The sequence below is a fragment of the Lathamus discolor genome, chromosome 2 (assembly GCF_037157495.1).
Source record: "Lathamus discolor isolate bLatDis1 chromosome 2, bLatDis1.hap1, whole genome shotgun sequence".
Lineage (NCBI taxonomy): Eukaryota > Metazoa > Chordata > Aves > Psittaciformes > Psittacidae > Lathamus > Lathamus discolor.
In genome coordinates, this window is record NC_088885.1 from 105,002,797 (window position 1) to 105,017,296 (window position 14,500).

A 14,500-nucleotide genomic window follows, 5' to 3' on the forward strand; every position below is an offset into this window, starting at 1 on the left:
CCAGGGAAGTTGTGAATGCTCCATCCCTGGCAGTGTTCAAGGCCAGGTTGGACAGATCCTTAGGTGACATGGTTTAGTGTGATGTGTTCCTGCCCATGGCAGGGAGGTTGGAACTTGATGACCTAAAGGTCCTTTCCAACCCTAACTATTCTATGATTCTATGAATCTATGATTCTAATTTCTGTTATGCATTGCGCATAAGCTGTAGGTGAGTTCACAACATTGACATTACTAATACTGCTGTTAATGTTGAACCAGCAAGGGAGAATCCCCTGCACTCCTTGCACAAAGTACATTGTGTTTGTCAAAACAGATTCCATTTCTTCATGCTGTATAGGTTTGAGCACCTTCAGAAATAGCTGTTGTCTAGCTCAAACAATTCTACTTTAAATTTTTGTTTTTAACTGGCTTTCCCTAAAAAACAGAGCATTCCATGACTACCAGATTTTTTTTTTTTTTTATTTGTGCACTGATTTTATTTTCCATGCGTGATTGAAGCAGTGTACGTATGCAGTGGCCACTTCTGAACTTTCTGGATGCCTGGAAATCACTGAATCACTGTCCAAAGTGGGGAAGGAGAAGGTTGTTCCTAGGGTCAGTGGTCAGCCTCAAAAAACTGTAGGGCAGCCTGTCCTTCTTTAGGTGGGGCTATGGCTATAGTTAAGTGATGACTAAAAAAATTGTAATAAAAAAATGAGCCACTGTAAAAGTAATTTTGTGTTTTCAGCGTAGAACAGGGATTTGGATATAAATACATAGAAACAAAACAGTGTTAGTCAGGAGGACAGTGGCCACCTAACTCATGGCTCTTAGCTGTTCCTAGGAATCTTTCCAGTGATTTAAGGAAGAGAACACCTTACTAATTTCACTCATCTCTCTTCTGTCTTTCAAATCAGCTTCATACGGCAAAACCCATTGAGCCCTGTCCTAGCCTTATGAACACCACCCACATGAAAGCTGAAGAAAATGAAGATCACAGTGCTTTTGAAATTTTGCTACATCTTAAGAAAATGTGGAGAGTACCACAAAGAGTTAATGCTGAGTCAATGTTATAGGAAATGTTCTCATTTCCAGATTTTTTCTCTTCAGGATTTTGGCTAGCGTTTTTATCTATCTTTTTGCCTCCTCTTTTCTTCTGCCTAAGCCTGAGATTTCTGAGGTTTTTCTGTTCACCTAAAACATCAGCAACCTCTTCTGTAGGGAATTTTGAACATTTTTAACCATCCCTATATCAGCAGGATGCAGTCACCATCTGTATAGTATGTACCTCACTTTTCTTCCTTCATGGAAACAGATCACAGGAGCTGTCAAAATAATAGTTGCACATTGCATGCTGAAAATATTCTCTCCACATCCGAATCTCTCTTTCAAAGCTGGTTTATTTCAGATACAGTGGGAATAGTGGTGAATGTCAAGAAGCAGAGAACAAGAATTTGTGTGTGTGTTCACCTGCATGAACAGCAATCTAAAGAAACAGACTCTCTCCAGGGGAGTAAACATGCATTGAGATGAGATGCATGGAAAACTAAGGATGTGATTTGAGGGATGACAGTTTTTTCAGACATAGTATGTGGAATAGTTGGTTAACACAGACTCAGGAAAAAATAAAAAGTTGTTTTTGTCTGACATAAAGAGAAGCTCTCATAAGAGTTCACTAAAACTTTATTAAACTCACTTGCTCAATAATGTACCCTACCCTTCTTCCAGTTTCTGAGAACATGAGAACATACTTGGAGTTCTGAGAATATGAATTTAGGAATTCAATAATATGAAGGGAAAATACGGGTCTTGGTTGGAGGCCCAATCTTGAAAGCTGCCTACTACCTGTCCCGTAATTTTGTGTTAGTCATCATGTTCTACTGTAATATATATAGCTAAGTGCTTAAACGGTGTCTTAAAGACAGGATGGAACCTGCAAGCCATCATTAGGTGAAAGGTTTTTTCTTGAAAATAACAGGAATTGCAGAACTTAGTTCAGGAGTTCTTTGCAGGTAAAAAAATGTGATAGTGATAGAATTTATAGTCTTATGAAGAAATCACTATCTTTACAGCTCCTGTTTACCTGTTCTGAATTACGATAACTCAACAGAGGACTTTTTTTCCCATATATCCCAGTAAGTAAGATTTTTGCCATGACAAGTAACAAGTCTTGTAGTGCCCTGGCAGCAAAGAGTCCCTGGACTCCCCCAAGCTTGACATGGCCTCAGCATGTTTTGGCAGTTGCCAAGAGGAGCAGTGCCTGTGGGGTCTTTTGGTTCAGCTTCACATTGTAATCCCCAATGGGGTACTGCCTGGACCCACCACAGTGGGGAGTCAGTGGGTGACAATCAGCAGACCTTGAGGGCAGCTGGGGCTAGGGGAGGCCATTGTGCCACTCTTTGGCTTTAGATGGGAGCCCCTGAGAGGGAAAATGTTGCTTTGGGGGGGGGGTGGGGGTGGGGGGGGGGGGGGGCTGTTTACAGTATCTGGGTTTTTCAGAGAGCACTGTGGGATACTGTAAGTTGCATTACCTACAGAATATAATAGATGACAGTAAGTTCTCTGAAGCAGTAGTCATCACTTAAAATGCATTTTGCAAAACATACATGTCCCAGTGGGACACTCAGTTCAGGCCTCCAATGCTGCCACAGCACATTGATGCAAAACAACTCAGACAAAAATCGAGTACTACATATGTAAATGCTTATACTGTGCAAGCACTTTACTTATCAAGTACTGAAGTGTACTTAACAAGCACTGAACTGTGCTCTTTCACAAAATACTAGTTCTTATTATTGATTCAGAAAGAGGAGAGAAAGTGAATCAATAATAAGAACTAGTATTTTGGACAAAGGTGAAGCTTCCAGAATCCTCTTATAAACCAAACACAATGAAACATTCCTCAGCTGTCTGATGGACAGCAGCTTCTAAACAGAACTTTTGCATTACAATGGCAAGAGATTCCAGCCTTCAAATGACTGTTTAGGTTAGTCTAGTTGACAGTTTTTTGCTCATTTCCTCCTCTTTGGTTATAAATGGTACTCACACATATTAAATCTGTACTTGATTATATTAAATTGAGCAGCTTGATGAATAGAGATGGTGTTTCCAAAACAGAACAAAAAAAAAAAAAAAAAAGATGAATGAGGTAGCAATTGACTTGTTGGCAAGGAAAATAGCAATTTATTTTTTTTAATGGAAGTTGTGGCAGACATCACACAGAGCAGACATGTCTGCACAGGAAAATCAGTTGTGGTTAGAAGTGATAACAGCTGGGGCCAACAATGATATGGTTTTGTTTTGCTTTATATTGCTGTGTGTGTTCTAAGACCAAAATGAACCACCTTAAAAAAGCTTGAACCCAAACATTTTGTTTAATGATCTTGTTGCTGTATAAGTGTTGTTTAAGAATAGGGTGTTGTGAGAAGAGAAAAAGGTGAACAAGACAGAAAACTAGCAAGAAGTCTCCTTTATGGAAATTGCAAAAAGGAAAAGAAAGAATTGTTCTCCATGGAGCCTATATTGGTCTTCTCTTTGCGATCTCTAAAAGATGTAAAGTTCTGTTGAAATAGGAAAATCATTGTTGTCCAAAATTCATCACTGGTAGTGTTGTTATAGTTAGTTAAACAGCTGAACTGCCTAACTGAGCAGTGACAATTGGCTTCATTCACGCCTATCTTTTTCAGAAAACTATATCGTATTATTTCATACAAATAAATCAGTGACGATAAGATGAGGATAAGAATCCTATAATCTACTGCCTCCTGCATGGCTCAGTTAATTATTTACATGAGAAAATAGCAGTCATAAAATTGACCTTTTTACATAAAACTGGGAAACTTCATACATTACCTTTTGATTTTTTCCTCTTTGTATTTGAAAAGCGTTTACTTTATCTCCTGTTTCCAAGATAGGTAGTCATTTCTCTTTATGTCACCAACTAACTATCCCAAACTCTGGTCTCAAACTGAGCTTTGTACAAAGACAGAGCACTTAGATCCCTATTGTGTAGCAGATTTGTTTCTCTCTGAATATGAAATTAGCTACAGAATGTTTTTATCACCTTGAATTTGTGTTTTCAAGTGATCTGTTTTACATCCAAACTGTTGGATATGACTGTATCTCAGATAGAATGTAAGCTTCCACAAAGGAAAGCCGCTATCTATTGATAAATCACAACATATATTTTGGCAATCAATAGATGCATTTTAAGAGTTATTCTTCCCCTAGAAATGTGGACCTAATGCCACTTATTAGTGGCATTTGGGTTGGAATGGAATGCTTTGGGTTGCAAGGAACCTTTAAGACCTCCTAGTCCCAACTGCCCTGCCATGGACATGGACACCTTCCACTAGACCAGGTTGCTCAAAGCCCCATCCATGCTTTAATTAATGCAAGACTTCTGCTGGTGAACACAGCAGACAGGCATAGTATCACATGCAAGCGGATACACAGAAGGGGACTGAAAATGGATGAATGGTGGTAAGGTCCACTGCCACGATGGTGATACCCCACAGGGCACAGTGCCCATGACCCACAGGACCAACTACCCCAGCACAGAAGAGGTTTCAACCCAGAGCAAGATCTGAGAGACAATGCTGCTTTACAGGTCAGCACCTCTTCAGACAGGTGATGTCAACATCAGGGAGTTCACTTTTACAGCTACAGGATCCTCTCTGAAAATGGAGGACTGCTAGGAACAGATGGAATCCACCTGACAAAGTGAAGCAAGGACATCCTTGCCAACAGGCTGGCCAAGACAGGAATGATGATGGAGCGAGACTGCAAGCCACACTTTACAAGGAAACAGTAGACAGGAGTAGAAAACAAAAGATGAAGGAAAATAGAAACAAGAGAGACCTCAAGAGTGGTAAAAGTGGATGAAGGAACAGCAACCTCTAGTGTATGTACAGAAATGCATGCATTTCTGGGAAAAAGCAGGAGGAGCTGGAGCTGCACATGCCACCACAGAAGTGTACTGCAAAGGACATACATAACCTCTCAGGGAAGACAAGCAGGAAAATGGCACAAGAAATGAAGTTGTCCTCTACAGTCAGGAGCAGCTGAGATATATGGGGCTATTGTGCACAATGGTTAGCAGTCTGGGTGAGAGCTTGCAGGTCAGGGGCAGGAGAGAGACCAGTAAAGGTGTTATTGTAGTGGGGGTTTGCAATAAACCACTCAATCTGAGAGAGAAAGTTGGTGACATCTTTTTTGAACAACTGATGGAAGGTCCTGCACCACTGACCCTGGTCCTTGCATGGGTGGAGGAGTTTCTGAAACAACACAGGCTGGGGAAGGACAAATCTGCAGAAAGGCCCAGGTGGACAGCAAGCTGAGCTTGCCTAAGCCATGCTCCCTCATGGCAAAGGTGGCCAGCAGCATCCTCAGCTGCATGAACAGGAGCATAGCCAGAAGTTCACAGGGAAAGGACTACCTCCCTCAACTCAGCTCTCACTAGACTGTATCTTTTATACTATGTGCAGTTTAGCTTCACCCAGACATCAACTGAAGCACATTCAGTAAAAAACTACCAAGATGGCAGAGAGACTGGAGCACTTTATCAGGGAGGAACTGGGATTCTTCAGCCTGGAGAAGGGATAGCTTTGAGGGACTCAACAGCAGACCCTGGCACCTATGAGGAGCACAGGCAATTGATGGAGCCAGGCTCTTCACAGTAGTGCATGGTATGAAGATGGGAGACAAAAGGTATATCTTGAAAGAAGTGAGATTCAGACTGGACATAAGGAAAAACTTTTTCACTAAGAACAGACAGGCATAGGCCCATGTCTTCTGGGAAAACTGTGTATCATATCTGTAGAGGTTTTCAGAACTTAAATAAACAAATCCCTGTGCTTTGGACTGGAGACCTCCAGAGAGCCTTGTGAAGAATGTTCCTATTTGGATGCAAGTGTTTTGCAGATATCTCATTCATGTTACTACATTCTACATGACATTTTGTTTCATTTCTGTTGTTTTCAGATGTTTTGGATGACTGGGTAATGGCTTCGGGTGTTCTCTCCAATAGTGTCAGACTATCGTGCTGTGTTACAGAGTTGTCATAGGAAGTAGACATAGAAGCTACTTAACCGTACCTCTTGTTCAGGATGGAGTCCCTGCATGCCTGCGTGTTGTACCTTATCACAATGATCACTCCAATCCAGCCCACTGTGTCTTGAGCTCCCTTTTCCTGTCATTCTCACACATGTACAACCTAGTAATGAACAGTATTTTTGCTTCATCTTTGGACAGTAGCCCTAGGGAGGAGGCAATGCATCAATGTTTCTACCTCTCTTCTAAGGAATTTTTGCTTCACTTTTTTAAGAAGCATCTTAGCTATGTACCTGCTCACTTGGAAGCCCTTCTGGCTTGATGTCTTATTCTCTTTGAAGAGGTTTTTGGCCTCTCAATGATTCAGCCTTTATCAGTTGTGTCAGGCTAGCAGAAAAAAAATAAAATACAGTGGCTCTTTTCTCCTCAGATTTTTCAACCCCAAATTGTTTGATTAGAAGGAAGTCTAGATAGAAATTAAGGCTGTTGGAAATAGCAATAAGCCAGGAATGATTTCCCAACAGAAAACAGTAATAAAAAATGGCAAGAAATTCATCAGCTTGTAGTATCATTTTCTAAAAGAAAATTTCTGTTGGGGAAAGAAGTTTGTCTCTTTCCAAATAAAAACACAAATACAGTTACTTTCTGTAATGGTCATTGTTTGTTTTAATTTTCTGGTTGACTGCACATCTCAGCTATGTCTTCAAGATACATCAATAGCAGTAGGAAAGTATTAATACAGCTGGAACTAGGGACAGGACAACAGACAGTCTGTTTGGTGACTGACTTCAGCTTTTGAAATGCATTGCTGCAGTGAGGTAGCTGCTATTGTAAGAGTTCTGCAGAAACACTGATGTGCTTTTTCCTGGAAAACAAAAATTTTAGTGAAGAGTGTCAGGAACAAAACTTCAAAATGTTTATAGGAAGAAGAAGAGCTCCTGGGGTGGGAGGAGGCACAGCAGGAGAGCAAAGGGCTGCTGGTCAGCTGCCTGGATCCTGCAGGCTACCCTGCAAATCACACAGGAAAGTGTATGGAGAAAGCCCACTGGGTCAGGTTCCAAGAGTATTTTATAAGGAGGTACTAAACTTGTTTAATTATCAAAATTAAGACAGTGAGTAGGTACATAAATCAGCTATAAATGAAAAGGGACTGGCTGAGTTCCTACCACCAAGAGAAAGGACTTACATAAGCTAAAAGTTGCTGTTGTACCAAGAACATCTGCTGTACTAAGCGTGGATGCTGCACTGCTTCTAGCCAGTGAGGTGTGGGGCAAACTATAGCAGCAGTAGCAAGGAGAGGAGGTGTAGCAAGTTTTAAAGCATTCTCTAATGAGATTGTGGGAAGGACTACACAGCATCTTTCCTACGAGAAAGCTCTGTGGTGCTTTTTCTTCCATTGCTCTCTTCAGAGCACTTCTAATTGTTCACCTGACACCAGTTACTTTTCTGAGAAATACCATTTGTTTTGAAGACAAACAGCTGGAATACATTTGGTGAATCTTGCTTATGACATAGGAGTTCATGCATAAAATGATGAGTGAATAGCTACTATTAATTTTGTCTCCCTTGGCAATGGTGTAATACAAAACAAAGTTTTTTACAAATGTTTTTGTTGCATTTTCCTAAAAAGCCATAAACTCAATGTTTGTTATTGTCAACCTCTCCCAATCCCAGAGTGAAACCCACATACATCATTCTGGCATTGTCCTTGTCTTCTCCTCACCCCAACTGGCCAGAACGCTGCTTCCTCAGAGAAGTGGAATGGGTCACACATTTAGAGGAAAAATAAGGCTATGATACTGCTGCTTTCTCATATATTTTGTTTTCCAATTGCCCAACACTGCCTGTCACCTTGTTTTCATGAGTCCATTTTCATATCTCTTGAAACAGGGGAATTCTCTAGAAACTGATGCATATTTCTACTTACTTACAATGCCCATAGTCGCAATTCCTACCTTCATGAGACATTCCTGAGACTGTCCTGCATAACTTACACTGAATACAAATCCAGTTTGCGGAAGTCTGAACAGAAGTCATTTAAGACAACATGCTGTTTCTCCAGAGACAACATTCTGAGGAAGGCACCTCGGTGGCATAGGTAATAAAATCTCCAGGAAAAGGAAATGGGACACTTTAATGGTGAAATAAAGCCCAAGAAATATAGTTAAAGTTTATCCAGTGGAGGCAAGAGGTGTTTTATTAAAGCTAAACACTAGTAAACCCTTTATGATCACAATACAGGAAGTATAGGATAAATGCATCCTCAAGTAAAAAAAGGGAAAGAAAAAGTATAAGAAAAATTAACAACAGTTTGCCTAAGGTTACTGTCAGTAAAGTGTATCAGTCTTGCTATACATTCTTACTTATTTGTAACTTGGCATGTGCATTTATTTGGTATGTTTCATGACAGAAACATTCCTGTTGGGAAGAGTAAAAGAATCTTGTGAGTTTTGGGATTTGTTTTTTTCTTCTTTTTAAAGTCTTCAGACATTGATATCAGGCTGCAGGATTCCATTCAGGCTCAGCAGATGTGAAGCATACAACAAATCCTTTGAGCAAAACCCCAGACTATGGTTTTCACTAAGCACCACATGTATTTATGTTGACATTTGTGCACGGTATCTCTTAAGCTTGGTACAAGTGCATCACAGCCTTATTATTCCATTTTTCATAAACTGCTTGAACAGTAACATTCACCTTTTTGTAGTCCAGAAGTGTAAGCAGGAAATGAAGTACAAAATCATTACAATGTGATGCTCATACTTTTTTCTTAATCTTTGCTTTTATTTTTTCCAGTGGTGTTCAGTCTGACAGATCCTGCAGCTGCAGAGGAAGGACAGGCAGGTAGACAGGCACCAAGCCACCTCAGCACTGTGCGTCTCCAGAGGGGGTGTTTCTCCAACAATGGAAGGATTGGTGATGGCAGAAGGAATCACTGTGATGTCTTATTCTTTCCATGTTCAGCTGTGAAGAGGTCAGCTGTACTGAACCCACAAAAAAGCACTGCTTAGTTTCAATGCAAGTGCGTCACTATTCTTTCTATGTACTTTCAGAAAAAGATTCTGCTGTTCTGCATTGAACTCTACTTAATACAGTGGGTAAATGATATTGCCTAAACCTGGAGAAAAAAAAAATTAAAAAAAAAAAAAAAAGTTGTTGTTAACAGAAAAGTGTCCTGGGTGAGATCCAAAGCTCCTATTCCACAGGAACTGCAAAATTACCCTTGTTGCAACACAATTTGGAAGCTTCAAAATTTTTTTTTTTTTTTTCCACAGTGCAAGGATTCAACTCTTTTGGTCTTAAAATAACACAAAAGTGCAGAGACATCTATTTTTTTCTTTTATTTTGGAAACAGACATTTTCTGCAACCCTCTGTCACTTTTTCAGGGTACTGACCACAAAGCTTGCTGCTAAGAAAACCATCAGATTGCCAATTTCCTGTCTCTGCTTAAAGGAAAGCTGAAGATCTTCCTAGCTTCCACCTGAAGAAATGTTCACACATGCTTGCAGGAATTTAATTTTGTCTTTGTGTGATTAAACATTGTATTTTTAATATATTTTTCTGCTTCTCCTTAAGCCATACCCCAGATCTACTGAAAAGTTATTTGGGCCATTTATCGTCTGTTAAAGGAGCTGAAGATGCTGTTAGCAGAAAAGCAGAGTCAGCATCCCTGGGTGGTCTTGAATATTCCTCATTATAGTGATGCTCTCCATATTTCCATGCATGCATACAAAAAAGCCAAAACTCTAGATACAAGACCATGAATATGTATGTGTTGAATCATTCATTATCCTTAATCCCTGTCTTAAAAAGGAATTTTCCTTTTCTTTTCTTTTGAATTTTTTAATACCTTCTTCCTTTCTCCTGAATATCCTTTAATTCAAAAGCCCAATAATGGAAAAGGTTACTGCATCAGTCAAGAAACGTTAGCAAATTATGTTATATTCTCCCCGAATGCTTCAGCTAGACAACTGACATCCAGGTACCTACTAAAACTTACTGTAAAATATATGCTGTCAATTGAGTGTTTCAAATCTAACTATACACCTCAATAGCCCAGCTGTCGTGTTATCATTTCCAAATAACTCATTTATATGAAAATACATCAACTGATTGGAATAACACTATGTTAAATACACTGGTTGAACAGCAACATTCACCTTTTTGTAGGCCAGAAATATAAGCAAGAAATTAAGTGCAAATTCATTACAATGTGACGTGCATCCATTTTTATTAACCCTTGCTTTGACTTTTTCCAGCCAATAGAATAGCTATATATTGCAGTTTAAACCCAGTCAGCCACACAGTTTCACCTCCCCCTCCGGAGGGATGGGGAGGAGAATTGAGAGAATGGACCTCCAACGGGTTGAGATAAGAGCAGCCCAAATCAGTACTGCTACCACCAATTATAATAATGATAAGAGAAAATAACAAGAGAAGAGAATACAATACTACCGCCGAACGAGTTCGACCCCCCCACCTGACCGAGCGCCGACCCATACCTCCTCCAACCCTGCAGTCAACTAGCCCTTCCAGAGTAACTCTCCGTTACATCCTGGGCATGACGTGCTGTGGTATGGAATACCTCTTTGGCTAGCTTAGGTCAGGTGTCCTGTCTCTGCTTCCTCCCAGCTTCCCCTCCTCCCTGGCAGAGCATGAGGCTCAGAAAGTCCTTGGTCAGACCAAACATTTGTGTTATCAGCTCTGTTCCCAGGCCTAAAGTCAAAACAAAGTGTTGCACCAGCTACTAAGAAGGAGAAAAATGACTGCTACTGCTGAACCCAGGACAGTATACATCCAAAAGTAGTAGAACATATAATAGGGTACACTTTCTACAGATTTCTTGGTAGCATATATGCTTAGAATCATAGAATCATAGAATAGTTAGGGTTGGAAAGGACCTAAACATCATCAAGTTCCAACCCCCCTGCCATGGGCAGGAGCACCTCCCACTAAACCATGTCACCCAAGGATCTGTCCTACTCAGTCTTGAACACCAGCAGGGATCGAGCATTCACAACTTCCTTGGGCAACCCACTCCACTGCCTCACCACCCTCACAGGATAGAAATTCTTCCTTATATCTAATCTAAATTTCCCGTTTAAGTTTTCACCAGTTACCCCTTGTTATAACACTACAGTCCCTGATGAGGAGTCCATCCCCAGCATCTTTTTAGGCCCCCTTCAGGTACTGGAAGGCTGCTATGAGGTCTCCACGCAGCCTTCTCTTCGCCAGGCTGAACAGCCCCAACTTTCTCAACCTGTCTTCATACGGGAGGTGCTCCAGCCCCCAATCATCCTCGTGGCCCTCCTCTGGACTTGTTCCAACAGTTCCATGTCCTTCTTATGTTTGGGACACCAGAAGTGTACACAATACTCCAAGTGGGGTCTCATGAGAGCAGAGGGGCAAGATCACCTTTTTTGACCTGCTGGTCACGCTCCTCTTGATGCAGCCCAGGATACGGTTGGCTTTCTGGGCTGCGAACACACACTGCCGGCTCATGTTCTGTTTCCCATCGACCAGCACCCCCAAGTCCTTCTCTGCAGGGCCGCTCTGAATCTATTCTCTGCCCAACCTGTAGCTGTACCTGGGATTGCTCTGACCCAGGTGTAGGACCTTGCACTTGTCATGGTTGAACTTCATAAGGTTGGCATCAGCCCACCTCACAAGCGTGTGGAGATCCCTCTGGATGGTATCCCTTCCCTCCAGTGTATCAACTGAAACACACAGCTTGGTGTCATCGGCAAACTTGCTGAGGGCACGCTAAATCCCACTGTTCATGATGCTGACAAAGATGTTGAACAAGACCGGTCCCAACACTGATCCCTGAGGGACACCACTCGTTACTGGTCTCCAGCTGGACATTGAGCCGTTAACCACAACTCTTTGCATGCAGCCATCCAGCCAGTTCCTTATCCACCGAGTGGTCCATCCATCAAATTGATGCCTCTCCAATTCAGAGACAAGGATATTTTCTCAATTTGCAACTGTTTAGCTTCCTCATTATTTTACAAAAGTGTTCATATCTTTTAGTTCAAAGATTTCTTTTTTGAATTAAAAAAATGTGATTGCAATGTGCATCTGAGGAATTTGAAATGCCTAAACATACACCTAGGAAGTGAAGCTCTTATTTTATTTCGAAACAGTAATACAATAAATGTATTTAAAATCTTAATAGTTAAAGTTCCATCTCTTCACCTATGCATATTACCTGACCCTTTGCAATACAAAGTCCAGAGAAGGTGTTGTACTGACTTGAATGAATGAGATTCTGTATTTAGGGTTTTTTTTTCTTGTATACCCTATTAATTTAGGTTCTTTCTTTTAGACAGCTATACAACTTCAATGATTCCTTTTTTCTCCTAAAACCATTCCCAGTAAATTCTCTGTCTCTCTCTCTTCACACATGCACACAGCTCTTTCCCGTGCTTCCCTGATATTCCTGGTTTCTTTTTTGGCTTTGTAATGTTATGCAAGCCAAATATTCTTAATATTCTTAATATTCAGCATGGGTAGAAAACTGTTATTGTACTGGTTTTCTCAACTATACTTCTAATAATTTTAAAGTTGACTTTGGGTGTTCTTTCCTTTGATGTTGGTCAACAAGAAATTGAATATAAGCCAGCAGTGTGCATTTGCAGCCCAGAAACCAACTGTATACCGCGCTGCATCAAAAGGAGCATGACCAGCAGGTCAAAAAAGGTGATCTTGCCCCTCTGCTCTCATGAGACCCCACTTGGAGTATTGTGTGCAGTTCTGGTGTCCCAAACATAAGAAGGACATGGAGCTGTTGGAACAAGTCCAGAAGAGGGCCACGAGTATGACTGGGGGCTGGAGTATCTCCTGTATGAAGACAGGTTGAGTAAGTTGGGGCTGTTCAGCCTGGAGAAGAGAAGGCTGCATGGGAACCTCACAGTATGTGAAGTATGTATAGACCTTCCAGTATCTGAGGGGGGCCTACTGAGACAAGGGGGACAGAATATCACAAAATGGAATATACAAACCTTTAGAATCAGTTTTAAGTAATGTTAAGTAATGGCTTTGTAACAGTAGCAATGGAAAATTACAAAAGAGCATGATACATAGAAAAAAACATAATGTGCAGCTAGAGAGCACACTGAGCATTCTTCTACAAGATAAATCGTTATAGTTGGCACAGTTTTAAGAAAAACAGTCTAGAGGAACAGGACACAGGGATAAGGAGTATCTGGGAATGGCAGGTGTCCAGGATGGGCTACAGTTAAACTAACTGATAAGTAGGAGGATAGGAGGATTATTATGTCTCCGGTGCTAACGAACCAATTAAACTGGTATGAGCATCTACTGCGCGTGCTCCAAAGGCTGCCAGATGTGATGAAGATTGTTGGAAGAAGTAAACGACCCTCAGAGACCACCACCACAATTCTGTACGCATGCGGGGAACTTTCTGGAAAATGACGTAATGTATGTATGACCAGGGACTATATAAGGACAGCTTGTGTAGCAACAGAGAGACACACGTTAGGAGGAGCTATCCCCAGTGTCTCCCGGCGCCGCAATAAAGAATACCTACTTGTCAGCTTGAAAACTTTGTTGGCAAGTTTGTTCCTGGAGTTTTCTCCGAATCACTACAAGGATGATGGAGAGGGACTCTTCTTCAGGGGCTGTAGCATATCTATCAAGAAACTGAACTATCAAGAAAGGTGTACTGGAGGTACATGTTTGTAAAAATAAATAAAAGAAAGCAGTGATTATACAGACAATCTGGAAGAATAAAAAATATAATAGATATTTTGTCAGATGTCCATATGCTTGCAATTAAAAAAGAGATTTTACTAGTTTAGAATAATGTTTGTTTTTAGGGCTGGGAGAACTCATAGCTCGACAGATCCAGTTTTCATCTCTTTGCCCAGAAATAAGTTTTACAGACCCTTGGAAAGGTGAAAGTACATTTATAAGAGGCTACTGGAGAGTATATAGAAAAGTAATAACACAATGAAACTTTGAGAATAGATAGTTTTGTCAAGAAAATACTAATTTGGAGTTAGATTAAACCCTAACTTTTCCAAGTTTATCAGTGGGCACATTTGTGAAACAAAGTATAGGTGCCTTAGGGACAGAAACATCATAATTCTTTGCCTGAGAAATCTTTCTCATTCAAAAGCTTGGGAAAAACATATAAATGTTAGTCTAAAATGAAAAACATATAACAAGTTAAATTAAATTAACAATATATATTGTTATATAAAATATATATAAATATTATATTTATATATAATATATATAATGCTTTATATATATAAATAATATATATATAATAACTATATATATTTAATTCACAATATATGAATAACAATAACAGATCTTGCAAAAATATTTGGGAAAATAAAATTAACCAATTAGGAAAATAAGAATTATTGGGCTACAGCAGAAGATGCTGCTCCACTGCCTTCTAAATGTCTCATATTTATCTCACATACATATGCTGTT

The 14,500-nt window shown here is 40.3% G+C and overlaps 1 long non-coding RNA gene across 3 annotated transcripts in view; it reads right to left on the bottom strand.

Moving 5' to 3' along the window:
• LOC136009340 (uncharacterized) overlaps positions 1–14,500 on the bottom strand; it is a 172,425-nt gene that overhangs the window by 89,976 nt on the left and 67,949 nt on the right. Inside the window, exon 4 of one of the 3 annotated variants that reach the window (XR_010610507.1) lies at positions 6,727–6,895. The exons of the other annotated variants lie outside the window; for them this stretch is intronic. This is a non-coding gene — a long non-coding RNA (uncharacterized LOC136009340). Of the gene's footprint in view, positions 1–6,726; positions 6,896–14,500 lie in introns of those variants that run through there. 3 annotated transcript variants of the gene reach the window in all.